Raw genomic sequence first — 25,040 nt, forward strand, 5'->3', positions numbered from 1 at the left:
TCCTGCTCCTGCAAGGAAGCAGACCTTCAATTCTAGATACCGTTTTGCTGGCCTGTTGTCATTTGAACTCAGTGAGGGGACTATCAACATTTTGGACAGGGAATGTGCTTATCACAGCATTCAATATGCACAGATTGCTCAGTTGCTTCATGTTTTCCACAATTTTCTGGCTGGGCACAATTACACAGAAAGCAGTATAAATATTAGAGCTCAGACATGAAGGATCCAATTCAGTAGTGTTCACTCAAACGGAACTCCCACTGATGCCCGTGAGAGTTCTGCCTGAATAAGGAGTGCATATTTGGGCCCATGCTCACAAGGCAGAACTCTAGTCTTTGTTAGATGTATGAACTACCCCCTCCATTGATTTCAGAAACATATGACCCACCACGTTGCATTGTGCTGGAATGCCAGTGAATCGTTTAAAAAAGTGTCCATCTCATTTATTATAAAAATCAAAGATCACTAACCGGAAAAACTAACACGAATAAAATTTCACACTAATAGAAAAAGCAAAAAGTTCCTTTAATAGCATACCCTGTAGCAAGAATCACTGTTCTGCAAGAGAATATCAGGGCAGCACTTCATATGTCTAACTGCAATACACTTTATCTGGACATTTTCTTGTTAAGTAAATCTGTTCCTGAATTTTCTATGTCTAAGGAAGTTACACACTGGTATCTGGTAATCTCACAGTATTTTCACTTGGACTGCAAGCTTTTTGAGGCAGGGACTGACTTCGTACAGTACCTAGCACACTGGGGCTTTGATCCCGAGTTAGTGTCCCTAAACACAACTATAGTATTTTATTGGTATTGTAGTAAACAATCCAGATCCAAATCAACTTGAACCTGATACTCCATGTTTCATGGCTCATCTGTTTCAGAATACACTGCTTCAGAGTGATGTCAATCTAATAAAGAAAAAGTGATTTGTCCAGGGTTTAAGGAAGGTTGTTTTTTGGACCAAGCTGTAGCTAGAAAAGGACTATTAAAACACCAAATCTCATAGTTCCTGGGGACCTACATTAAACTAATAGTGGTATTGAGCTGCATCTCAGTGTGCAAAATATGCCCTTTGTGTAATGAAGATTTGCTTCCTTCTACTTGTTATACTCCCTGAAGACAAGCTAAAGCTGACACTTCTCCTGAGACTGAAAAGTGACAATGTGGCATATGTTTATTGCCACAGTTGCTGCCACGATCAATAAGGCTGGAAAACAGTTATTAGTAGAACACCCTTATCACATCCCTGTTTTCACACATTTTTGTTATTAAAAATTCATTTTTGAGACTGCAAACTTATTAGTTTGGTCAATGACCCAAGGTTTTTTTTCAAAGTCTGTTGTTCTGTTTGAGCAAGATTGGATATAGTTACAATTCATGAAGCAGTCCGTTGATCTTACAGAGCCTTAAGAGAGGACTAGTGCTTTTTCCCCAATGCGATTTTAATAAATTTTGCCAAAAGTAAACAAGTGCACCTCTACCCTGATATAACGTGACCCGACGTAAGACAAATTTGGATATAATGTGGTAAAGCAGTGCTCGGGGTGGGGGGTGCTGCACACTCCGGTGGATCAAAGCAAGTTCGATATAACACTGTTTCACCTCTAACACAGTACGATTTTTTGGCTCCTGAAGACAGTGTTATATATAGGTAGAGGTGTATGTGGAGAAAACCACAGGAACCCTCTCTTCTGATTCAGACCAAGGTCCTCAATCCATCAATGGGATTACTCACGTTTAAAGTTAGACAAACAGATAGCCGACACTGAATTACAATAGGGTGGGAAAGATATCAATGCATGCTATACATTGACTGAAAACATAGCAATTAGGCTTATCACAAAATCATTCATTAAAATGGATTAACTGCCTTTTGTACTTGCTAGCCTGTTTAATTCCATGTCACAAAATCCCTCTAATGTAATTCCCAAAGATCAGTGGGAGTCTGGATCAAAGAAGAAACAAATAATATAAAATGAAAAACAGAGTCTGGTATAATGGAGATCTGGGGTATGGGGGTGGGGGGAGTCAGTTTGACATGATTAACAAAATCACGTATTAAGCGTAGCTGATCAAAAACCTTTCAAAAGAAGATCATCATTACTTCACCAATTCATTCTTATCACTGTTACAGTAGTTTCCAAAGAAAAATGTTAAAACTTGAACACATTACATTTATGTTCAACATGCGCCACATTGCAGGCCTTTTATACTAAACTTTAAGTAATAACCACTGATAAAACAAAGTGCATTGCAATAATTCATGAAGACACAATGGTACATTTGAAAGTCACTGTCTGGTTTCATAGCTCAGTCACAACATTTAAGCTTGTAAAGCATTTACTAGACTAAGACACCAATATCAAGTTTAATAAAAAAAAAAAAATAGTTAATTTAATTAGGGAGGGAACTGTCATAAGGATGAAGTAGAGACACTTGTTCTTGTAAAAAAAAAAAAATTAAAAGCTTAGGGAATTACAAAGCTGTATTTCAATAGGTTCCCCCTTCTCCCCCCCCTCAATTCAATCCAAGCTAGTGTTTGGATTTAAGAACATTCCCCTGCAGTGTGTGCAGCTCAAATATCACCACACTGAATGCGTGCGTGAAAGAGTGAAAGTAACCATAAATAAAAATAGTACTGACTTAAGGCACTTCTTGTAGCCTGGGAAACAGTATAAATAAAAAGGCATAAGTAGTGCAAGGTGCAATTTTATTTTAATAATTGAAGATACAGTTGTCAACACAGGCAAGTACATTGGTTTTTTAAACACTGAGGAGACAATGAAGCCCTGTGACTTAAACCAGTGTCACCATATTGTTTTCAATAGTCACCCACAGTTAACCCCAGTGTAAATGAGAAGAGATTAAGGCCCATAGTTCTGAGTGTGATTAAACATACACACTGATTTTCTTACAGCTCATAACAGCAAGCCATAACCACCTTCTGAAAACGAAGGCCCAATCAATACATTCTCAGAAGACATTAATATAAATACCAGGTTTTTAAGGCAGCCATCCTATCAACAACCTTAAATTAATTGGGGGAAAGTGGTCAAAGCAAACAAAAAAAAGGATGCTTTGTGATGGGCACTTCCCTTTGGTATTAAACAGATAGAGGGCCCAATCCTGCAAACACTTGTCTAGTGAGTAGTCTAAGGCTATACAATTATTTGACTAAGGGGTTACAAGGTCAGGACCATAAACAGTAGCCACTACTCTGCACTCCTCCTTCCCCATGTCAGAGACATCTAGTTTTGCTCGGAAGCAAGACAGATCATACACCTCTTCTGTTTACACCACTTCCAAAAATTTATTTTGTCCCCACATGAGGCTGTTGCAGTACTTTGTCTCCAGTGCCCGTTACTGACCACTTCTTTGACCCTGCAATGACTTCTCTCTCAATACATGTCCAGTGTCTTAGCCCTCTGGCTAGGTCAAATCTTTCATAGTCTCAGAAGCGGACAGAAATGGAAAGTCCAGCTAAAGAGTCCACACCAACCTCCAAAGAGAAGCTCTTTCTGCCCCTCTCAAACTATGCTGAAGTTCCCTGCTCTTTCCCACTACTGGGAACTGCAGAGTTCTTTCATTGGTCCTCCCTCTTTCCTACAGGCATGCGACAGGGTTGAACCCCCTTGTCCAGGGTGCCAGCTGATGTGCTGGGATCCCACTGATTCTGCCCGTTCTACCAGCCTAGGTTTCCTCATCCTGTTCTAGCTGTGCCAGGCTTGCAAGCCTTCTCTAGTGCACACACAGGTAAGGCCACACCCAGCTGCAGACAGACTGAAATCAGCTTTGTGTGGGAAGATTCAGCTCACTGATTCACTAAGCACTCACCTCCTTTGGAGTGTAAACCCAAAATAATATTGTCTTGCACTAGAAAGAGAGATCTGCACACTGCAAACAAAAAATAAATAAATCACACCTCACACAGCTTTTTGGCCCCCCCTCCAGATATAAATTGTACAAACTGGGATTTGTAATAAACTTTTTTTTTTATTATTAACTACAAAAGGTAGATTTTAAGTAATTAGAGATAGCAAACAGAACAAAGCACATTACTGAGCAAATAAAACAAAACATGCAAACTAAGCTTAATATACTCAAGAAACGGGTTACAGAATGTAATTTCTCACCCTAAATGTTGTTTTAGGCAGGTTGCAGCATTTCTGTAGCTTAGAGTTCCAGTTATTTCTCTTTAGAGACTGGACCCCTATCTCAGCCTGGACTCAGCCGCTGCCTTTCCCATCAGGTATTTTTCACAATCTTCCCTCTTGGGCTGGGAGGCAACAGAGAAGAGTCCTGATTGACTTACTTCACAGCCTTAAAAGTAGAATTTACATAACGTGGCAATCTTTTGTTTCCCAGTCTAACCCTCCTCTCCACCTCCTGTTAATGGAAAAATACTGAAAACCCAAGATGGGGGTTTAGTACCAGGTGACCTGATCACCTGACCCTGTAGTGTAAAAGCAGCAGCCTGGGGAGCTTCTCAGGAAGGTTGGAGATTAGTATCTTCCAAGTCTTAGTGTTCTTTCTAATGGTCCATTGAGGCAGATTGGGGGAACACTCACCAGATTGTAGGCAAATACACATACAGCTGTAATTGTTACATAGTTATTATTCCTAACCTCCAATACAGAAATGATACGTTCATACAAATTGGATAAACACATTCAGTAGATCATAAACTTCCTAATGATACCTACATGACCCATCATTTTAGTTATGCCATTTTCATATCATAACAATATTTCTATGAAGAATATGCAGCGCAGTGTCACAAGGCCCTCTTCAGCCTACCTTCACCAGACCCTTCCCTAAGAGTGATAGCTCCCTTGCTCTTCCTTCCTGGGTCTCCTTCACCTCTATGTAGTCCACCTTGATCTTGTCACAGCTGGGATCACTAACTGTAACTGAGTCACCAGATCAGGATCAGCTGGAGGTTAACTGCCACATCACAGGAAAAGCTGAGCTGAGTCCCCTTGAAGGACAGCTAGCCCATGACAGTTGCACAAGGAGATTATGTGACTTGCTTAAAGGTCGCATAAACTGGGGTGGAGAGAGTCAGGAACAGAATTTTCAATTTCCTAACTGCAAATTCAGTCCAACTGCACTGTTTCTCTGGGCTCTAGGCTACACTAATGGGATACAACTTGAAATCACATTTCTGCCTGAGCATTTTGTAACTGCTACGCTAACAAGTGGTACCTAAGATATGCTTTACCTTAGAGCACTGTGTTTAAACCAAAGCATGAGTTTAAACTGTTTTGCTGCATATGGATGGATTTGTTGAACAGACTAAAGTATCTGAATCTGGGGTTTAGGCTCTTAGCCCCAGCATTAGACACTGCAAAAAACTGACACTGCCTCTAGGCATGTGCACTGCTGTCTCACTCTAAGGATCCAGATATTTATCTCCCATACAAGTCCCAGCACAATCCTTAAATCAGGAGGAAGGGGGGGGGGGGAAATGGGAGAGAAACATTCAAGGGAAGGGAGAGACATACACCTCATTCACCTTGCCTGTGGGGCTGATCTCTTAGAATGAGGCCCATTCAAAATCCAGAGGAGGACGTGCCTTCTTATAAAACGTTTAGTCCAGTGGTTAGAGCTCTTACCTGGGATGTGGGAGACACAGGTTTAATTGCCTCTTCTCTCCATCAGGCAGAAAGGGGCGAGGGGATTAAACCAGTCTCCCACAGCCTAGGTGAGTGCTCTAACCACTGGACTAAAAGTTATAACGGAAGCCGAGGCACAACCACTTCTTGCAAGCAGCAGCTTTGACTTCTAAGCCATTTGACTTCAGGGGAGGGATTCTCAGCTGTCTCTAGGATTTAGGCATCTAATTCCATGAGAGGTATGGGGCTTAGGACACACTCCTCTTGTCAGCATCTCCCATTGGCTGGCCAGGTGGTCCCTGCTGAGCATCCTGGCTTTTGTGGATCCCATTCTTTAGGCATGTCCTTGTCTAGGCATTGTATAGGGAGCCTAGATACCTAACCCAGGCTTTGTGGATCCCATTATTGCGCTAGCGATTTCTAGGCGCCTAAAAGTTAGGTGTTGCAGTGCTGAGCACTGCCATGTCTAAGTCTCATTACCGATCCAGGCTATGGTTAAGTGCTTTGCTGAATGACAGTCTGAAGTGTTGACCTTCAGTGGGAAGTTTAGAGCAGCCAGACACCTTACAGTTCATTAGGAATCATTAGGAAAGGGATAGATACGACAGAAAATATATTGCCTCTATAAAAATCCATGGTACACCCACAACTTGAGTACTACATGCACATCTGGTTGCCTCATTTAAAAAAAAAAGTGTATGTGTGTGGGGAGGGAAGGTACATAGAAGGGCAACAAAAATGATTTAGGGGCATGAAACAGCGAGACACTGCCACAGTTGTTGCTAACTGAAACTGACTCTCAAACAGAACCAGTTGCTGAGGCAGGGAATGCAGTCAGACAACAAAGCAGCCTCAGTACTGGGTTTAAATAAGCTTTTATTCAAACAACAGCAACAAGAAATAAGCATTATTCTAAAACCAATTTCAAATCTGCAGTACAACAGTTTCCTTTAATCCTACTTCTATATATAGACACACAGCAAGTCACAGGAAAGTGTGTTTTGTTCTTCTTGTTTGTGGTTAGCAAGAGCGTACATGACTAACACTACAGCATCTCCCCAAGAAAGCATAGTCCAATAGATGTCACAATAGCTATAAATTAAGGGAGTTTACAGTAAGAACTGTCTCTGTTTTTCCATTTGTTCTCTTAGAGCCTGATCCAGTTCCCACTGAAGTCAACTGGCAAAATGCCACTGACTCCAGGGCATAAGATCAGGCCTTGAGATCCCAATTCAGGATTGCATTGAATCCCATGCCTAAATATCATTGACTTGAACAGCACTTAAGCACAAAATGATTTGGAAAAAGGGTTAAGCAGTGAAGTGGCAAAATTTGCAGGTGATACAATCTTGAGTAATTTTTAACTCTTTGCAATCTGCTTTGGATGTAACTAAGACACCTCACAAAACTGGGTGACTGGGCAACAAAATGGCAGACGAAATTCAGTGTTGATAAATGCAAAGTAATGCACGGTGGAAAATAATCTCAACGATATATATAAAATGAGGGCCTAAATTAGCTGTTACAACTCAAGAAAGATTTTGGCATCATTGTGGACAGCTCTCTGAAAACATCCACTCAGCATGCAGAGGCAGTCAAAATAGATAATGTGGGAATCATTAGGAAAGGGATAGATATGACAGAAAATATATTGCCTCTATAAAAATCCATGGTACGCCCACAACTTGAGTACTACATGCACATCTGGTTGCCTCATTTAAAAAAAAAAAAAGTGGGGGGGGGAAGGTACATAGAAGGGCAACAAAAATGATTTAGGGGCATGGAACAGCTTCCAAATGAGGAGAGATTAAGAAGACTAGGACTTCAACTGAGATGACTAAAGAGGGATATGATAGAGGACTATAAAATCGTGACTGGTGTGCAGAAAGTAAATAAGCAAATGTTATTTACTCCTTCTCATAACACAAGAAGTAGGGGTCACCAAATGACATAATAGGCATCACATTTAAAAACAAACAAATGGAGGTATTTCTTCACACAATGCACCTGTGGAACTCTTTACCTAAGGATGTTATGAACCCTGTTATAGTCTTGGGCTTCACAAAAAGAACTACTTACATTCATGGAGGATAGGTGCCTCAATGGCATTCCTAGCCTCTGTTTACCAGAAGCTGGGAATGGGCAACAGGTGATGGATCACTTGATGATTACCTGTTCTGTTCATTCTCCCTGAAGCACCTGGCATTGGCCACTGTTGGAAGACAGGATAATGGGTTAGACAGACCTTTGGTCTGACTCACTATGGCAGTTCTTATTGCTGAAGTACCTTCCTAAAGAGAGATGCTTTCCTCAACTAGGACCTTTATGCTCAATTCTCCTTTATACTAAATTCATCCTTTGCTGAAAGAGCTTTATAGTCATAAACAAGGAAGTAGGAACACACTTAATTTTAAAAGGAATTGTTTAGAGAGTGCTCCTTCACAAACTGGAATTTTTAAAAAGTTGGTCTATTAAAATAATAACATTGACAGTGCCCCGGTTGTTGTAAGAGGGGAAAAATAAGCCCAGAAATAGCTAACTAATAAAACCTTTTGCCCGCTTTCGGAAGTAAAGGAGTAGTGCAAGCTCTTTCCAGGTTGTTTCCCACAGCATATTGCTCTTTCTTTATGATTTAATTCCATTGCTAACAATGCAGAGGGATGTTGCTGTCTGCTCTATCACCCTGAACGCTGCTTCTCTCTCTCGAGTAAGAAGTGAGTGCATGCTTGCACATATCTGAGCACAGCAAGGTAAGTGGATGAAGGCAAGCTGAGAAAGAAACAATGGTGTCCTGGTCCATAACAGGGGCTCCTAGGCAATACGATAATATAAATAATGAGGACTGGAAGCAGCCACCCGAGTCATTTTCAAAGGGAGCGGCCATACGTGAAGCAGTTTCACATAATGCTTCTGAAAAGCATCAATTAAATCCAACTAATTGTTCACAGCAGTATGACAGTGCCAGGGAATGTGGGGAGTGGAACAATGAATGCTGAATTATGGGGAGGGAAAGGAGAGCAATGCTGCAGGTGGCCAGGCAGGGGAAGGTGTGTGCAAAGAGCATGGAGCTCAGCATTTCTGAGGGGGTTGGAGCAAGCAGTAGACTGGATACAGGACACGATGATGATCCAGGGGTGCCAATCATCACTGAGTTCACACCTCTTTTAAAAGGGTAATATTCTGAAATGGGCATTATTTAGGGTATGCAAGGTAAGACAGCTCCAAGTTTTCTACTGTTCTCTGGGCCTAGAAGTTCTTTTGGCTGCACTGAAGCTTAGAGATAGATTTGAAAGTGGTTTGCTGAGTGTGCTTGGAAGAAAGTAGAGGAATCCTCCCCCTCCCCCCAAAAATGTTGCTATCTTGTTTTAAAATGAAAACTATGGGTGAAATTCACCCTGAGCAGAGGGAACAGGAGTACTTGTGGCACATTAGAGACTAACAAATTTATTTGAGCATAAGCTTTCGTGGGCTACAGCCCACTTCTTCAGATGCAACCTGAGCAGAGGGTTAGCAGAAGCTCCAGGTGTCTTACTGCCTTCGAACCTCACAGAGTGTAGTCCTTGCTGTCTTGAACAAGGGTGAATTCTCACATGTTATTTAGTTTTGGAGTTTAAACATTTATTTCCAGTCCCTACCCATGAGCCCTTGATTTTTCTTAAAGACAAATGACAAAGCCATTTAAAAAAAAATAGTTTTACTACAATTCCACACAAGCAACACATTATGTCCTGCAAACACTTGCATGCATGAGCAGTTTTGAGGCAACTAGTCACCCCTGAGTCCAGCAGGACTACCCATATGTGTACACAAGTGAAATTACTGAAGTGTTTGCAAGATCAGGTCCTTTTGGGTGTACAATTAGGAAACTGTAGGATTTTTAAAATTTATTTATTGCTGCATTAATACAGCTCCTTTCAATGGAGGTGCTGAAGCCACTTAAACATGAATGAACTAAGCCTCACAGCACCTGTCTGAGGTATTACTATCCCTATTTTACACAGAGGGAAACCCAGGGTAGATGGAGTCTGTTGGTGCCAATGGATAACTTAGCAGGTACGAACACAGAGTGTGATCCAGTCCACTCTCTCCCTATAAAATCTGATCCTAACTTATTTCTGAGTGGTGGGAAGGGGAAGGAATAAAAACAGGGTACTCAGTAGTAAGTTTGGTGGGTCTCTATTATGATTTGGAGGTTATGAATTTAGGCCAGGCTCCACAAAGGGACTTCGTGAGCACTGCAGTGCCTAACTTTTAAGAGCCTAGGAAACTCACCTGGGATGTGAAAGATGTAGGTTCAGTTTCACTTTGGATAAATAAAGCATCATCGAGCCAGGGAAAGAGGGTTTGTTTACACTGCAATTCAAAGCTTGTGGCTGGCCCATGCCAGCTGATTTGGGCTTGCTGGCTTGGGCGAAGGGGATGCAATTGCAGTGCAGACATTCAGACTCAGGCTAGATCCCAAAAATCTACAGTGCAATTCAACAGCCCGTTAGCCTGAGCCAGAGTCAGCTATCGCAGGCAAGCCATGAGTTTTTAATTGCAGTGTAGACATACCAACATGGGCAGCACATGAACTGCCAGCTGGGGAGGCTAGCCCCCAGCCCTGTCTCTTCCATCCAAGGACCCTGCTGGAGCTCCACTGGAGCCCAGAGTGGCACCCCCGCACCCTCTACATCGCAGCCACCGGCCCAGTCCCATGGCTAGCCCCAGGCCCCAAAGGAGTATCAGGAGGGCGGGACCCAGAGCCAGGAGAACTGGAGCTGCCGCTGTACACAGGGAGTATCATGGCAGGGGGCGGGGTCACACCTGGCTGTTTAGGGAGGCAATGCCTCCCCCTGCCTATGCAACGTGACACCCATGCATACCAAAATTACACTCCAGCCTAGTGCTTAGAGGACTCACCAAGGAGGTGGGAGACCCACAGTCCAGTCTTCCTGCTCCAATGAAAAAATTACACATTATCCAATAGCTTCAACAGGACAGACTGGGGGACTCTCACATCAGAACAATCCCTGTTCAAGTCCTTCCTTCCTCTCAGGCAGAAGGGGGAACTGTTGCCCATATCCCAGGTGAGTGCTCTAACTGAGCTCGAAGTTGTAAGATGGACACCACCACCTCATTCCTGAATTTTGAATGGGACCCAATCCAGTAGGCAATCGCCGAGCATGCCTACTGGATCAGATGAAGCAGAAGCACACAGGCCCAGAGGCAGAAACTTAAGCACCAAGGGAACTTTTACCACAGAATATTTAGGCACTGAGTTTAGGTGCCTATAAAGTTCAGCAGCAATCAAGCAGGGGTTTTCTGGATCACAGTGAAGCCAAAACTAGAACTTAGGGACTAAACCATGGACTTAGGTGCCAAAGTACTTTTATGGATCTGGTCCTTAAAGTCCAAAATGTAGCAGTAGTAATATGATGTACATAAGACCTTCATTATTCCCACCTGGAAAGCTGGCTGACTCAAAAAGACACCACTGGATACTTTAGTCACAATATCCAGAAGGTAAGCAGTAGTCATTTGTAAAGATGACAACACAGTTTGCTTGAGAAACATCTTCAAAGACCAAGCCACTGGTGTTCCTTCTCAGCAACCTGTTCATACTTTCTGGAATTATGTGGATTTAAAAAAATAAAAATAAAATTCTGCCAGCCCTCCTTGAACTTCTGGCAGGAGTCTAGCTCCCAATTTCACTGCAGAAAAGGGACTGATCATATAGATTCTGAATAGTGTAAGCTGTCTTGGGAATACTAGCTTGCGGTTGATGATGGGGGATCTTTTTAAAAAAGATCCTGGAAGTGGCAAAAAGAAAGAGGACAAAGCCAGTGACCTGGGAAATTGATGGTACTGAAAACCATCACAGTTTGCAGAAGTAATTCCAATATTTAAGTTTTCTACTGCACCATTAGCAGCAATACAGATACAGGTAGCATAATCATGATTATGGAAGTAGTGTTGCCCAGTGGACAGCACACTGAACTGGGACTCGGGAGACCTGGCTTCCATTCCTGCCTCTGGGTGACCTTGGGCAAATCACCTCTCTGCACCCCATCTGTAAAATAAGGATAACAATACTGACCTCCTTTGGAGAGCACTTTGAGATGTACTCATGAAAAGTGCTATAAGACCTAGACATTACTACTAGTAGCACTGCTCAAACTGAGAGCACAGTTCTACTGATTACAAATGAAAATAAGTTAGTTCAAAATAATATGGGTTGAAGATAAAAGGTGAAATTTGAAAAAAAATCCTGTAAATTCTCCACAAAGTGTTTGAATTTACTGAATACTCCTGATTGAATACTGACTGCAAATTTCATTAACATGTGAAGAGATAATCAACTGAAGACAGATCTTTAGAGTATCACATAGGATACCTCTCCAAATTAAGTACTATGCCATTTATCCCTGACATTGGATTAAAGTTTAAAACTGGTGGAAGCAGTGTAACTTTCATAATAAAAATATTACATGCAAATACAGAGTTGAGATAGAATAGAACCACACACAGAAGGAATAATAAAATACCCATGCCTTGTTAAAAAAAAGAAAACAATGATAAATCTTATTAAACTGAAGAGGAAAACAGTCTTCAACATATATTATGCAGAGATATAAACTTCCATCACCAACAGGCAATACCCAGCAGTTGGAAAATATAAAAAAAAAAAAAAAAATGTATGCACCAAGCCAAAACTCCATTCCAGTGGGTTCAAAAGAAAATCTCTCATTAGAAGCCTGCGCTGCACCCACACAGAACAAACATATGAATGGCAGATAAAGCCTAACTGACAGTAGCACTGCTTTACCACCCATCCAACTATCCTTACACACACAGTTTTCACGCAGCTCAATCTCAGAGATGAATGTCAAGGAATTGGTGGATTATAATCTTGGATTAGATTTTTGCACTTTAGTCAAATCAATTAATTTGAGAAACTGGATGGCAAAATCCTTGGTATTCAATTGGCAGAATTTAGGGCATTAGAGCATGAAGGTCTGTCAGGGGTTCTGGAATGCAGAGGATAAAGCTGAAATAAAAAATTAAAAAAAAACAAAAAAAAACACACACACCACACACAACAAACCTCATTTGAGGCCTGATCCAAAGCCCAGTGAAGTCTGTTGAAAGACAAGACTCCCATTGGCTTCAACAGGCTTTGGATTAGACCCTAACAGTTTGGAAAACTTGACCCCTCAAAGTAGCAGAATGCAGAGTAACTATGAAAGTACTTGTATTCTCATAATGCAAAGCCAGGACCAGTTCAAAACAATCTGAACTCCTCTTCAGCAGAATCCTTCAATTATATCGGATTCAAAACTCATTTAAATCAGTGGGAGCCAGATTTTTAAAAAGGTATTTAGGTACCTCAAGATGCAGATTCACTCATGGTAGGATTTTCAAAAACACCAATCTCACTCTTCAGGCACCTACAATACTTTTAAAAATCTGCCCCAAGTGTCTTTCCATCAACTTTAATGAACTTTGGAGTAGGCCCTTAGAGCCCAGTTGGTAGACTCAAATTTCAGTGTGAGACACTCTCCACTTGTCCCAAACTCCCAGGTGCTGGGTCCTGTTAAGATGGATTGCAGGGGGAGAGCAAGAGAGAATGTAGCACACTGAAGAAATGGTCCAAGTATTTTTGGAAATATTTAGGGGAATGGTCGGTAGCAGGTTCCTGGGGAAAAGGAGGGAAGACTAATGTGTCCTGGCTACATCTGTGATTTTGGAGGTGGGGAGGGGCAGAGACACTGAACCCCTAGGCACTCAAGTAACTCTGCCAATTAGGGAGACCAGATGTCCCAATTTTATAGGGACAGTCCTGATTTTGGGGTCTTTTTCTTATATAGGCTCCTATTACCCCCCACCTCCCATCTCCATTTTTCACACTTACTGTCTGGTCACCCTACTGCCAATAGAGCTGTGAGCCAGTATTAAAAAACTCACATTCAACACTATGTAACATTGGAACTTCAGCAGTAAATCTCACATTACATTGGTGTCCCTCCCATTTTCCCCTCACTCAGCTGTAGGTTTGACAGCATTGATATTACTTTTCTAAGATGGCCCTGCCATTAGCTCAGAAATACATGGCTTTGTGGATATTCAAAGACTGTTTCAATCTTTATTTTAGACGTAATATTGTATTGATCTCAAGACATCCAAAGCTACACGAGCCTCAATGTCAGCATGATTCATAGACAATGATCTTCTACAGGGTCTGTATGTAGATGTGACCCTCTGTGCACAACTCCCTCTTGCCATGTGGAAATGGGAAGCAACAACCCGAATGGCACTGGCTCTCTAGTATGGATGTCTCCAGACATTTGAGTAACTGTGTGTGGAAGGGGCAGGTTGGGTTGAGTGTGTGCTACCCCCATGATGTAATGTCATTTTCTTAAAATATCCTATTAAAGTCTCTCAGATTGCTTTCAACAGTCACCGGGAGATCAATGCCAATTCAAGAAGATTCCAGGCCAATCCTGGAGGATTACAGTCTCATCATATGAGGGGAGGGAGGGAGTAAACAGAGACACAGATTGTTGAAGTAATTTTTCCCCAAGGCAAAATAGCAAGCCAGTGACAGCATGAGAATCCAGGTCTGCTGACTCCTAATCAGGTGCCCTATCTTCTAGACAGCTGCCTGAATTCTAACATAGGGTTTTTGGTTCCTTTTTTGCACATTCAGATGCTTGCAACCATTTCCTTTAAATCTTTTTTTCCCAGAAGTGACCCTCTATAGGGTACCCACCCCGCCAAACCCAATGCTTCTGTTTCACTTCATTTTCACTGTCCCGGACATCTCCACATCTCTTTTCTGAAGAGCCAAGTGTGGAGAAAATGAAGTGAGTCAGGAACTTCTGAAGAGCTGTCCTTCCAGCATAGCAGCAGGACAAACTTTTTGGGGGTAGAGGAAGACAGCGCACAGACCCTCTCTTACTACTATCCTGATGCCATGTAGCAAGTAAGTGTGGTCTCAAGCCCATCGAGCACCAAATCAGTATACCTGTGCCAAAAACATAACTGGAAGGGCCACACAACACCCTCACTGTCAGGAAGTCCTGTTGCAGGTTGAGTTTCCACACACTAATGTTACAGAGGGTACCTGAAATGCTGCTCTCCAACTGTATTTTGGTGTAAAAGCTCTGTGCTATCCCTGCACATCCCTGGCCGTGCAGCCCTGCCTTAATTTCTGTAGTGGGGTCACCAATAAGTTCAACAAAGCTTTTATGTATCAAATGCCCCCCCCGAATCAAATTTAATAACAGAAAGTTCAACAGACACAAGAAAAACTTTCACCCAAGCATCATAGCAAGAAGACCGAAACTATCTGAGTTTCACTTCCACAGACAGGCCCTTTCAACACAAGGTACTCAACGTTCATTCCTTACCTAGAGTCAGGGGCTTCCTGGCAGCTACAGTTTTTTTTTTTCCAGACAGCATACAGCTCCTTTCAGGCTGAGCCTCCTGCAGCTAGCTAGGAGATACCTCTCTGAGTTCCTTTCCTTAACTGCTCACCTTCTCTGTTCCACAGGAATTACTCTCCCTAGCAGCTCTGGTAGCCTTTCACAAGGTCCAGGTGCTCGTTAGCCAATTAGCTGCATAGGCAGTTAGTTACTTACAGGTGAGCAGAGATGAGTTTGTTCTCTATCACAGACAGACTGGCCCTTAACTCCCCTCAAAGGGGCCAGCCACCCATGAAACTAGGATTTCCTCATATAGTAACAGTGGAAATGAAGCCCAAGCAGACAGAGCTGTCTCTAGGACCCTTCCTCACAAAAGTCAGGAAATTGCAGTTGTTAATGAGTGTTTTACTGATGATGGAGGCATAGTGCCTAACACAAGTTTCTAGTGCCAGAGTGGGCAAACTATGGCCTGAGGGCCACATCCAGCCCTTCAGATGTTTTAATATAGCCTTCAAGCGCCTTCTGGGGAGCAGGATCCGGGCCTTGCCCTGCTCCACATGTGCCATGGTTCTGCATGGCTCCCAGAAGCAGAAGCATGTCCCTGCTCTGGCTTCTACACACAGGGGCAGCCAGAGGGCTCCACATGTTGCCACCACCCCAAGTGCTGCCCCTGCGGCTCCCATTAGCTGGGAACTGCGGCCAATAGGATGGGGGTAGCATGTAGAGCCTTTGCATAGGAGCCAGAGTGGGGACATGTCACTGCTTCTGGGAGCTGCTTGAGATAAGTGCCACTCAGAACCTGCACCACTGACCCCTTCCTGTGCCCCAACCCCCCAGCCCTGATCCCCCTCTCACCCTCTGAACACATCGGTCCCAGCCCAGAGCACCCTCCTGCACCCCCATCCCCAGCCTGCACTGTCAACTGGAGCCCCCATCCTCCCCACTCCATTGCCCCAGCATGGAGCCCCCTTGTACACCCTGAACACCTCATTTCTGGCCCCACCCCAGAGCTTGCACCCCCAGCTGGGGCCCTCACCCCCTCCTGCACCCCAACCCCCAATTTCATGAGCATTCATGGCTCACCATACAATTTCCATACCCAGATGTGATCCTCGGGCCAAAAAGTTTGCCCAGCCGTGCTCTAGCATATCCTAATGCAACACACAGACTAGTGTGTGCTGATATTGCCCTCTTGGTGCTGACCCAAAGTAAGGATAAGAGATATATAAACCAGGGGAGTTCTCCTTTAGCTCAAGTGGCAGAGACTAGTGTTTTTGAAGCTGAAGGTGTTGCAACATTAGTCTTAGCTGGGGGTAGGGTGGGGGGATGTAAAGCACTATATAGCATGTGTGTATAATACAGTAATTATGCCTTGGCTGTAATGCATGGTTTCATTATACTGACCTCAGGGGCAGAGCTGGGAGGGCTGGTATGGTGTCCTCCAGGGTTAGAAAGCCTCATCAAGGAGTGCTGCACAGAGTGTTCTACCTTGCCTCCAATGTCAAGCAGTAAAATCAGGGCACATTATGTGAGACTACACCCTTCTCCCCTGAGTACGGCCCAGGCCAGCCACCTGACTGTCATCAAAGATACCTGTGACAGAATCCCTACCCTACTATGACACCGCAACCTGTAATGCACTGAGAAATTTAAAGTGGTATGACATGACCGACAGACAACGGTCACTCCACATAGGTATTTCTATTTCCAACAGGGATACACCTTTCCCACAATAACCATACTCTATTTAAGGGCCTTGCGCAAGCACAGATTACCTCAGTGGGTGTAGTCCCCTAGAAACTCTGTGATACTCCTAAACTGGAAAATTTGCCTCATATTCCAAAGATGCACTTCAGTCTGACAACAGCCTGCAGAAATCCTTACACAACACCTTCACCCCTAGACAAGAAAGCAGAACTGGGTTGCTTTCACCCTGCTTGAAAGCATTGCAGGAGGCATTGATCATGCTCAGCTCTTCCCTATAGCTCAGCAAAAGGTAGGTTTTTCCCTACCCAACTGAAAGTCATCTAAAAAGAGGCCTGAAGACTGTCTCCCACCTGAAAACACCTTTATGAGCTGTGAGCATCAGCCATAGAAAAGAAATAAAAGGTAGCTCCTGTAATGCTGAAGTATTCCACTGTTCCTGGAGAACAGTGATCTCAAGTGTCAGAAGAGGAGGGAGCTCCCACAAATAGGTGACACCTTCCTTCACAACTGCAACTGGGGATGGGGAAACAGCCAACATTTCAGGCATGTGATTATAGTAGGCGAGACCCAACTTGCAAATCAGCTGCCCCGGAGCACCCACGGAGTCTGCGCCTATGATCTCTCTGTGCCTCAATTTCCACACCTGTAAAATACAATCCTTTACAGCTTTTTTATGAAACACTTGGGAGATTCTACGGATGGAAAGCATCTCTATAATGATATTCTGTGTGTTTCTCTGAAGCCTAGAATGTCTATTCAGTCAGTGTGAGGCAATGAAAGGAGCTACAAGCTTGATTGAGAACTCTTTTTGTTCAGAATATCAGCTGGCTGAATCTTCACTGGGTTTCACAGTCTGTTACCTTCCATTTTTAAAGTTCTCGCCATTTTGAACTTTACAGATTACTCCCATGAGGTGTACATCTATAGTAAGGCATGGAGCTATGCCATGCTGAGAGTCTTAAACCATTGTGATATCACAGGTAACTCAAGTAGTCACCAATCTCACCCTACAGCTAATTTGCATGCATAATTTTAATTGGTTGTATGAGGGAGACTACACAGATGGTGGATTACTTGGCCCTTCTGCCATCCACACAAATCAACACAAGTCTCTTAGCACAACATCCCCAAACACAAATCAACACAAAACAGCCTACGTAATAACTCCAAATATGACTCTGAAGGCTAGCCTGTCTGTTGAGTCAGTGTGAAGGTATGGAAACAGCTAAAAGCACAGTTGAGAGTTCTTTACCCTCTTTTTGTTCAGAATATCATCACGCTGAATTATCACTTGGATTCACAGTCTGTTACCACACAATTTTTAAGTTCTCGGCAAATTCTACAAATTATACTCATTATTCAGCTATTAGTGATTATTAAAAACCTGGACAACAGTTTTAGCTCAGCCGTACATTCACGAAGAGCAATCCCATCCATCAGCCAACTGGAATACTTTTTCTCTGTTCAGGTCACTGCATACTTTACAATGTGATATTCCCTATGAACCAGTGGTTGAATTCCAATCTCTTCCCATGCCAGAGTATCACTAAAGATTATGCATGTCCCTTTTTGCAGAGCATTGTACCTGTAGTCTCACTTTTCCTGCATATTTATTGCAGTTTTTAAAATGTGATTAGGTGTCTGCACTTACATTGTTAAATTTTAAAGATATAAGAAAAACATAGCATGATTTTGGACCTTAGTTCTGTATCAAATTAAGGAATACACACAGAAACCACAGGCACCTGAAGCCAAATTGTCCTCTCAGTTACACTGGAGTAAGCACATGGAAGTCAGTGGGACTGCTCTGGTGTCAAAGAGAAGAAAGTTTGGTTCTTGGTCTCTTAATTTTTTCTTTTGCAAGTGATATTCAGTTTGGGGTGGCAGTCGTTGTCAGTCCAGATTGAGGTTATGTTCCCTTGGTATAACTGCCAGCATTAGTTGAATCACGGTCTTAGAAGTGCATAAATCATCTTATTAAGCATGTACAGGTCTTGGAAATGCAAGATAAATAAATATGGGATGAGACAAAAACCAAATGCACAGAATATAAAGTTCTGGTCAGAATGGAACAAATCCTCATTTACTGTTTTGTACACACATGGGTAAACACTCACTTGTTGAATCAATCCTCTTATGGATCATTTCACAGCTGAACAGTGCTCTGTAGCAATGGTTCTCAAAGTTTGTTTTTTTTTGCGGACCACTTGAAAATTGCTGAGAGTCTGAGAGGACCGCTTGATGATCTTTCCAAATGTTGTTATACCATAGCTAACTATTGTAAAGCACTTTGGATAAAGCGCTATATAACAAAAAAAAATAGCTTTTTTGTTCTACAAATAAAAGCACATAACTCAGATTTTAATATCAGTAGTCTTACCTCTCTAATGCGATGGATGTACCCTCTCTCCCCACTGGGGCTGGGAATGAGAGGAGATCTCTCCCCTACCACAGAGCTGAGGCTGGGAAGGAGGGGCCATCTTCCCTGGGCAGCCGCAGCCCTGGAACTGGGGAATGTCACCTCTTTCTCTGGCCACCGCAGCCCTAAAGGTCCCAAATTCCTCCCCATCTTTTTGCCTCATTGCCCCCTCTCACCTACCCCCAATCCCCTCAAGGCCACCACCTCACCTTACATGTGCATCTTCTTCAGGGTCCAGGCAACTAATTACTGGAGCCACACCAGCGCGGCTCCACTAATTAGGTGGGTGGCCCTTCATTCTCTCATGTGCAACCGTTCAGGCACGCAACTTGGAGGGAACTAACCACGGACCACCTGAATGGAGCTCATGGACCACAGTTTGACAAATTCTGCTCTATAGTAAAGATTTGGACTAACCAATGCAGTGTTGTGCAGGCAAAGTTGACCTACTCTTATTACTGTTGATAGGCTAAATATATTCATTTTTACAGAAAACCACAGCTTTAAAACAAAAAAGCCAACCAAAACTTTAAAACAAATATCCAGCACTAAGCACACAGCCTCTTCTTCACTATTTCTAAACATTGCTCTCAGATTCTTATGGCTTATGGAATTCTTCTAGGTCCAATGGGAAGACGAATACGCTGCATTTATTTCAATACATACCTACATTTTATTCAAACAGCTAACTATCTAGGCATGATACAGTCCTCTTGATGTAGAAAGCATCTCCATGAAAGCAGCTGTGAATAGATGGTCACAAATGTCCGTTTCCAAGGCAACACTATCCCTCCCTGCCCCCCTCCTCTAACCTCCTCTATTGTGATAGGGGAAAACCAAAATGAAAGTGGAGGGGAGACAACAAATTGCATGCTGCATCCTAGCAAATATCAATCCAAAACGTTCAACAAATGCAAAATTGTGAAAGAAATATAGATATTTATATTTAGGGCAAGGTCCATGGTATTTGTAGTTTCCATGGAAACACTAAGGAGAAAAGAAAGAGCATGTTGCATGGCACAAAGGGAGCCAATATGTAGCAGGAAAATTCTAGTCGGCTTCAGCTTTTTCAAGCAAAATGATTAAATGTAGTAAAAAATATTGAAACCAAGGTACTGCACAAATGGAGAAAAGAAAAAGGGAAAATGATCAGAGTAGTTCTTTCCTATGAGCCAGCAAACATGCTGCTTGCCTCTAACCACATGCTGCTCACATAAACACCTCATTCTAGCCTGCTTCTTTCTGTCCTTTGACTCTCTGCACTCAATGTCTTCGTGCTTTTTTAAAAGAAATCTAGCCAAGAAGAAGCAAATGCAAAGTTCTTTGGAAGTAGCATGAATAATATCAGATCACATACCTTGCGCCTGCCAGACCTTGACATGTGTGCTTAGAAACCAGAGACAGAAAGGGAGAGAGAGGCTGAGACTCAGAAACTGCCACTAGTTTGCATGAGCTGTAAGTCAGCCAACACTGGAAAGAAAGCCAGACTCCACCCTGGGGTGGTCCATAAAAAAAAAAATAGTGGTTCTCAGCTGACGTCTCTCCCCACCACATGTCACTTCCTTTTAAAGCTACAATTCAGCAGTTAAGAGGAGATGGCTACTTCACCCCTTCCCCCAGCAAGTAGTAGAAGGAAGTGGTTCATGTTTGAAAACACACTGCTACAGAAACCTCCTGCCGGAATCCAAACAAAAGCCTATTGTACATCACTTTTTTTCTATCCCTTTAATCCTGTTGCTTCCATTTACAGCGAAAACTTTATCTTTCTTTCCATGCTAGCAGTGGTTTTAGTGTCATGCCCTAAACACGTTGGGTAAATTACATCATTATTAATTAAAAAGGGATATGATCAATTTGCATTATGCAAAGCAATAGCTGCATCTTTTCCTCCTCTAAGTTACAAGAAACACAGGAGATGCAACAATTGAGGCAGAAAAGCAAATATACAGGTGACTAAGACTTTTTAGAAGAATACTATATTAAAATATAAGCACAGCTGATCTGATACAAATATACTTTTTCAGTACACTGAGCATTTTTAAATGAGAATAAGTGCTGCTAGTCATACTGTACCTGTTGTGTCCTCATACACTGATTGGAGGCTGTGTGTTAGATCTAGAACATGGGAATTGAGCATCTGGGCTCAATCCGGTAAGAATTCTGGTGAGTCCTTCAGTTGGCATGGAGAGTGTTTCACACCTGGCATAAATCCTCAGTACCATGCAGAACTCTAAAGGAGCTAATCTTTTATAAAAAGTGGATCTGAGACAAGCTGAATAGGTGTCCATATGATCAATATAAACATCCTATAGGACAGATAAGAGATGCCCACAGAATTATTGGGGGAGGAAACCCCCAGAATACCTATTACTTAAAAAAAAGGGGTAGGAGCTCAACTAATCCGGATGCAACAACAAAAAATTTCAGATACCAGGTTTCCAAATATTGAATATTCTGACACACACATATTCACCATCTGTGAAATCAAAACATTTACTGTCAGTCTTTGACTGTTGAGTGGAAAGCAGATTTTATGAATGAACACAATGAGAAAGAGCAAGAATACACAAAATGGTAACATGAAAAAGTAAAGCATGATTTAACATCAATACAGAGTTTCAAACACCACAAGCTCAAATTGTGAAACATATAATACAGTCTTCAATTACATGATCCCATCTATAAGGAAATTTATCTCACTCACCTGAAAATTATCATTCTGGTAGGGGGAAGGGTCCATAAATTCAGTAGGGATGAATTTTTGAGTCCCCCCCGCATACTGCAGAGGCAGATGTTTCTGATTGTCTAGGCTGACTCTCCAGATAACTCCTCCCATTGAAGAGCCCCTCCACAGAGACGCTTCCAAAGCTGGTAACTATCATATATGAATAAAACACTGCTTCAAAATGCATTAACAGATAACACTGCCCAATACTAAGAAACAGTAACTATCCTTCAGCACATCAAATAAATATAAGAACAGAGTTTTCCTTCGTGAAACACTATTGAAAATTCATCACCCAAAAGAAGGAAATGAAAAGTACAGGATGGGATGAATTTATGGACCCATTCTCCTACCAGAACAGAAATGTTCAGGTCAAACAAATTTTGTCATTTGTACTCTGGGAGATGGGTCTATAAGTTCAGTAGTGATGCGATTTTTGTAGCAGTATCCACCCTCGCTTCCAGTCACTATCAATTGTTGGGTGGACTACAAGTGAGCTACACCTTGCAGAACCCTGCTTCTGAAGGCTGCTTCATCTTACTCAAGTCTACCATTCTTACACAATTTAGTGAACATACGCAGGGATGGCCAAGTTGCGGCTCTGCAAATTTGTTCATATGGTATTATTGGACCTGTTGGCCTATGTAGCCTGCCAGTGCCCTCATGAAATGGCCTCTAATATGGAATGGAGGCATTTCCCCCTTGCCTTTATATACCTAAGAAATTCCCCACTTAATATATCTTGCCATGGAGGGCCTGGAACCTTTTAGTCCCCTAATCCTGTGGTATTTTAGACATTTTCTGTAAGAGGACTCCAACCCTTTGATTCTTTTCAGTTTTGGGGGGATGTCAGAGAGCAGAGAATCAGTATAAGCAAGTGCTGCTCGCACAGAAAATAAAAAAGCGGCCAACACTAAAGCTCTGAGGATTGCTGACGCATTTTCACAGCCCCCTGCGGAGGGCTGATTCCACCCTTCTGTCAATTATACCGTTCGATGGGAAGTACAGTGTCCTTAACAAGGGTTGACAAGGCTGCATCCAGTTCAGGAAAAGCAATCAAGAATGCTTTCAAATGATGGACGTCATAGAATTTTTTGGCTCATTTGATCTGATGCTTGGCCTTTGCTGGGTTTTCTCATTTCTCTTTGCAGCCTTAAGCAGGACAGCCAGGATGGGTACATACAGGTGAGTTTTACAACCCTCTGGAAAATATTTTAAAGTGTTTTCTGTCCCTTTGACCTCCTTATCCCCACCCTCTTTTTCATCCTTCTTGGCTGAAAGCTTAAGGGAGATACCAAAGAAAGCAACTGCCTTTCTCAGAATATATGTGGAAAAACTGTGCAGGGAGCAAGAGTTCTTGGTGAGCCTCTTGGATTTCCTTCACTTTGGATTTTGAAAGAATATCCTGTTCTGAGGAAGAGGTGGAGTGTCTAGACCGGGGTGGGAAAACTACAGCCCGTGGGCTGCGTCTAGCCCATCAGACCTTTTAATCTGGCTGTCGAGCTCCTGCTGAGGAGGAGGATCAGGGGCTTGCCTAGCTCCACCCGGGGAGTGGAGTCGGGGGCTTGCCCTGCTCTGCACAGCTCCTGAAAGCAGCAGCATGTCCTCACTCTGGCTCCTACATGTAGGGGCAGCCATGGGGCTCTGCATGCTGCCCCTGCCCCAAGTGCCCTCCCCCCTCTCAGCTCCCACTGGTCACTGCAGAGGCGGTGCCTGCAGACAGGGCATTGTGCCGGGCCACCTGACGGGCGCCACACCTCCACATAGGAGCCAGAGGGGGAACATGCCGCTGCTTCTGGGAACTACTTGTGTTAAGTGCCACCTGGAGCCTGCATCACTGACCTCCTCCCACAACCCAGCCCCCTGCCCCAGCCCTGATCCCTCTCCTGCACCCAAAACCCCTCATCCTCAGCCCTATCCCAGAGCCCACACCTCCAGCCAGAGCACTCACCCCTTTCTGCATCCCACCCCCCTGCCCCAGCCTGGAGCCCCCTCCCACACTCTGAATTCCTTATATCTGGCCCTACCTCAGAGCCTGCACCCCAATTTTGTGAGCATTCATGGCTTGCCATACAAATTTCATACCCAGATGTGGCCCTCAGGCCAAAATGTTTGCCCACCCCTGGTCTAGACATACAGCATTTCTTTGCTTTATATCTGCATTTGTGACCACTACTTCACATAGAAGGAGGACTAGCAGGAGAGATGGCTGAGGATTTGGAGTCATAAGACTCCAAGGCAAAACACCTATACCTATGCTTTCTACCCTTATGTCTTCCCCTGGGGCTGATCACCTTATAGGGAGAGGAGGAGGAGGCGGTGATGGTGGAAAACAGCTCCTCAGATGAGTTCTCTCTCCTATCACTGTGGGGATCTGTCCCCGTACTTTTTAGTCCTTTTCCCTGCCTCATTTGGGCTCCAGACAGGAAGAGAGGGAAGCAAATGAGAAACAGCCTCTATGCCCACGTTTCCTTGTGTTATGTTTTTTCCATTGGACGCCACTGGGAGGACTGTAAGATGGTTGCTGAGGAGGCAGTGCCAGGAGCTGTCCTAAAATGGCTGCCTGTGGAATGTGTGCTCCCAGCTCCAAAATAACCACCATGACCCTGCTATGATGGGAAGAGGGAGAATTGGCAGGAAACTGATTCCTCTGTGACTCCAGCGATTCCTGGGACCCCTGAGGAATGAAGGGGGTGCCCTGACTGGCAGGTAGCCCCCTGTTGCAGTGCTTTGGTTGGTAGGAAAATGATGGAAGTTTTGGAGGGGTTTAACTGCATTGATTCTGCTGACTGAAGCTTCTGAGGTCTCCATGCTTCTGCCAGAGATAGAGACTGGCCCGTGTCAGTGGCTGCGGATTGAGCCCCCATTGTCCTGAGCCCGTTTTTCAGAAGCTTGATTTTCTGGGCCTCTCTTTTGTCCACAACCACCTGTTGTGGGTGGCTGGCAGCCTGCTTACTAACCACAGTACCACTACACTGGGGGAGCAAAAGGAACACTTTTCCCCTTCGATACACTCAGCCCAGGGTACTGAGCACAGGGTACAGGCAGGGCCAGACTCAGGATTAAGCAACATAGGAACGTACCTAAGGCCCTATTTTGGGGAGAGCCCAAACTGAGCTCCAGCTGGTCTGGTTCAGGGATGGGTGCAGGAGCTGGCCCTAC

At 43.5% G+C, this 25,040-nt stretch overlaps 1 protein-coding gene across 6 annotated transcripts in view; it reads right to left on the reverse strand.

Annotated features, from left to right (window-relative positions):
- The window catches only part of AGPAT4 (1-acylglycerol-3-phosphate O-acyltransferase 4), a 129,918-nt gene extending 109,287 nt beyond the window's left edge, over nucleotides 1-20,631 (reverse strand). For 4 of the 6 annotated variants that reach the window (XR_003999646.1, XR_003999645.1, XM_030556699.1 and 1 more), the window contains exon 1: nucleotides 20,511-20,631. The gene's annotated coding sequence lies outside the window, so the exon portion shown is untranslated. Of the gene's footprint in view, nucleotides 1-4,138; nucleotides 4,282-7,699; nucleotides 7,736-20,510 lie in introns of those variants that run through there. The other 2 variants (XM_030556697.1, XM_030556698.1) reach the window with 2 other exon arrangements.
- Between the last annotated feature and the right edge of the window lie 4,409 nt (nucleotides 20,632-25,040).

Source organism: Gopherus evgoodei, chromosome 3 (genome assembly GCF_007399415.2).
Source record: "Gopherus evgoodei ecotype Sinaloan lineage chromosome 3, rGopEvg1_v1.p, whole genome shotgun sequence".
In the NCBI taxonomy this organism is placed as follows: Eukaryota; Metazoa; Chordata; order Testudines; family Testudinidae; genus Gopherus; species Gopherus evgoodei.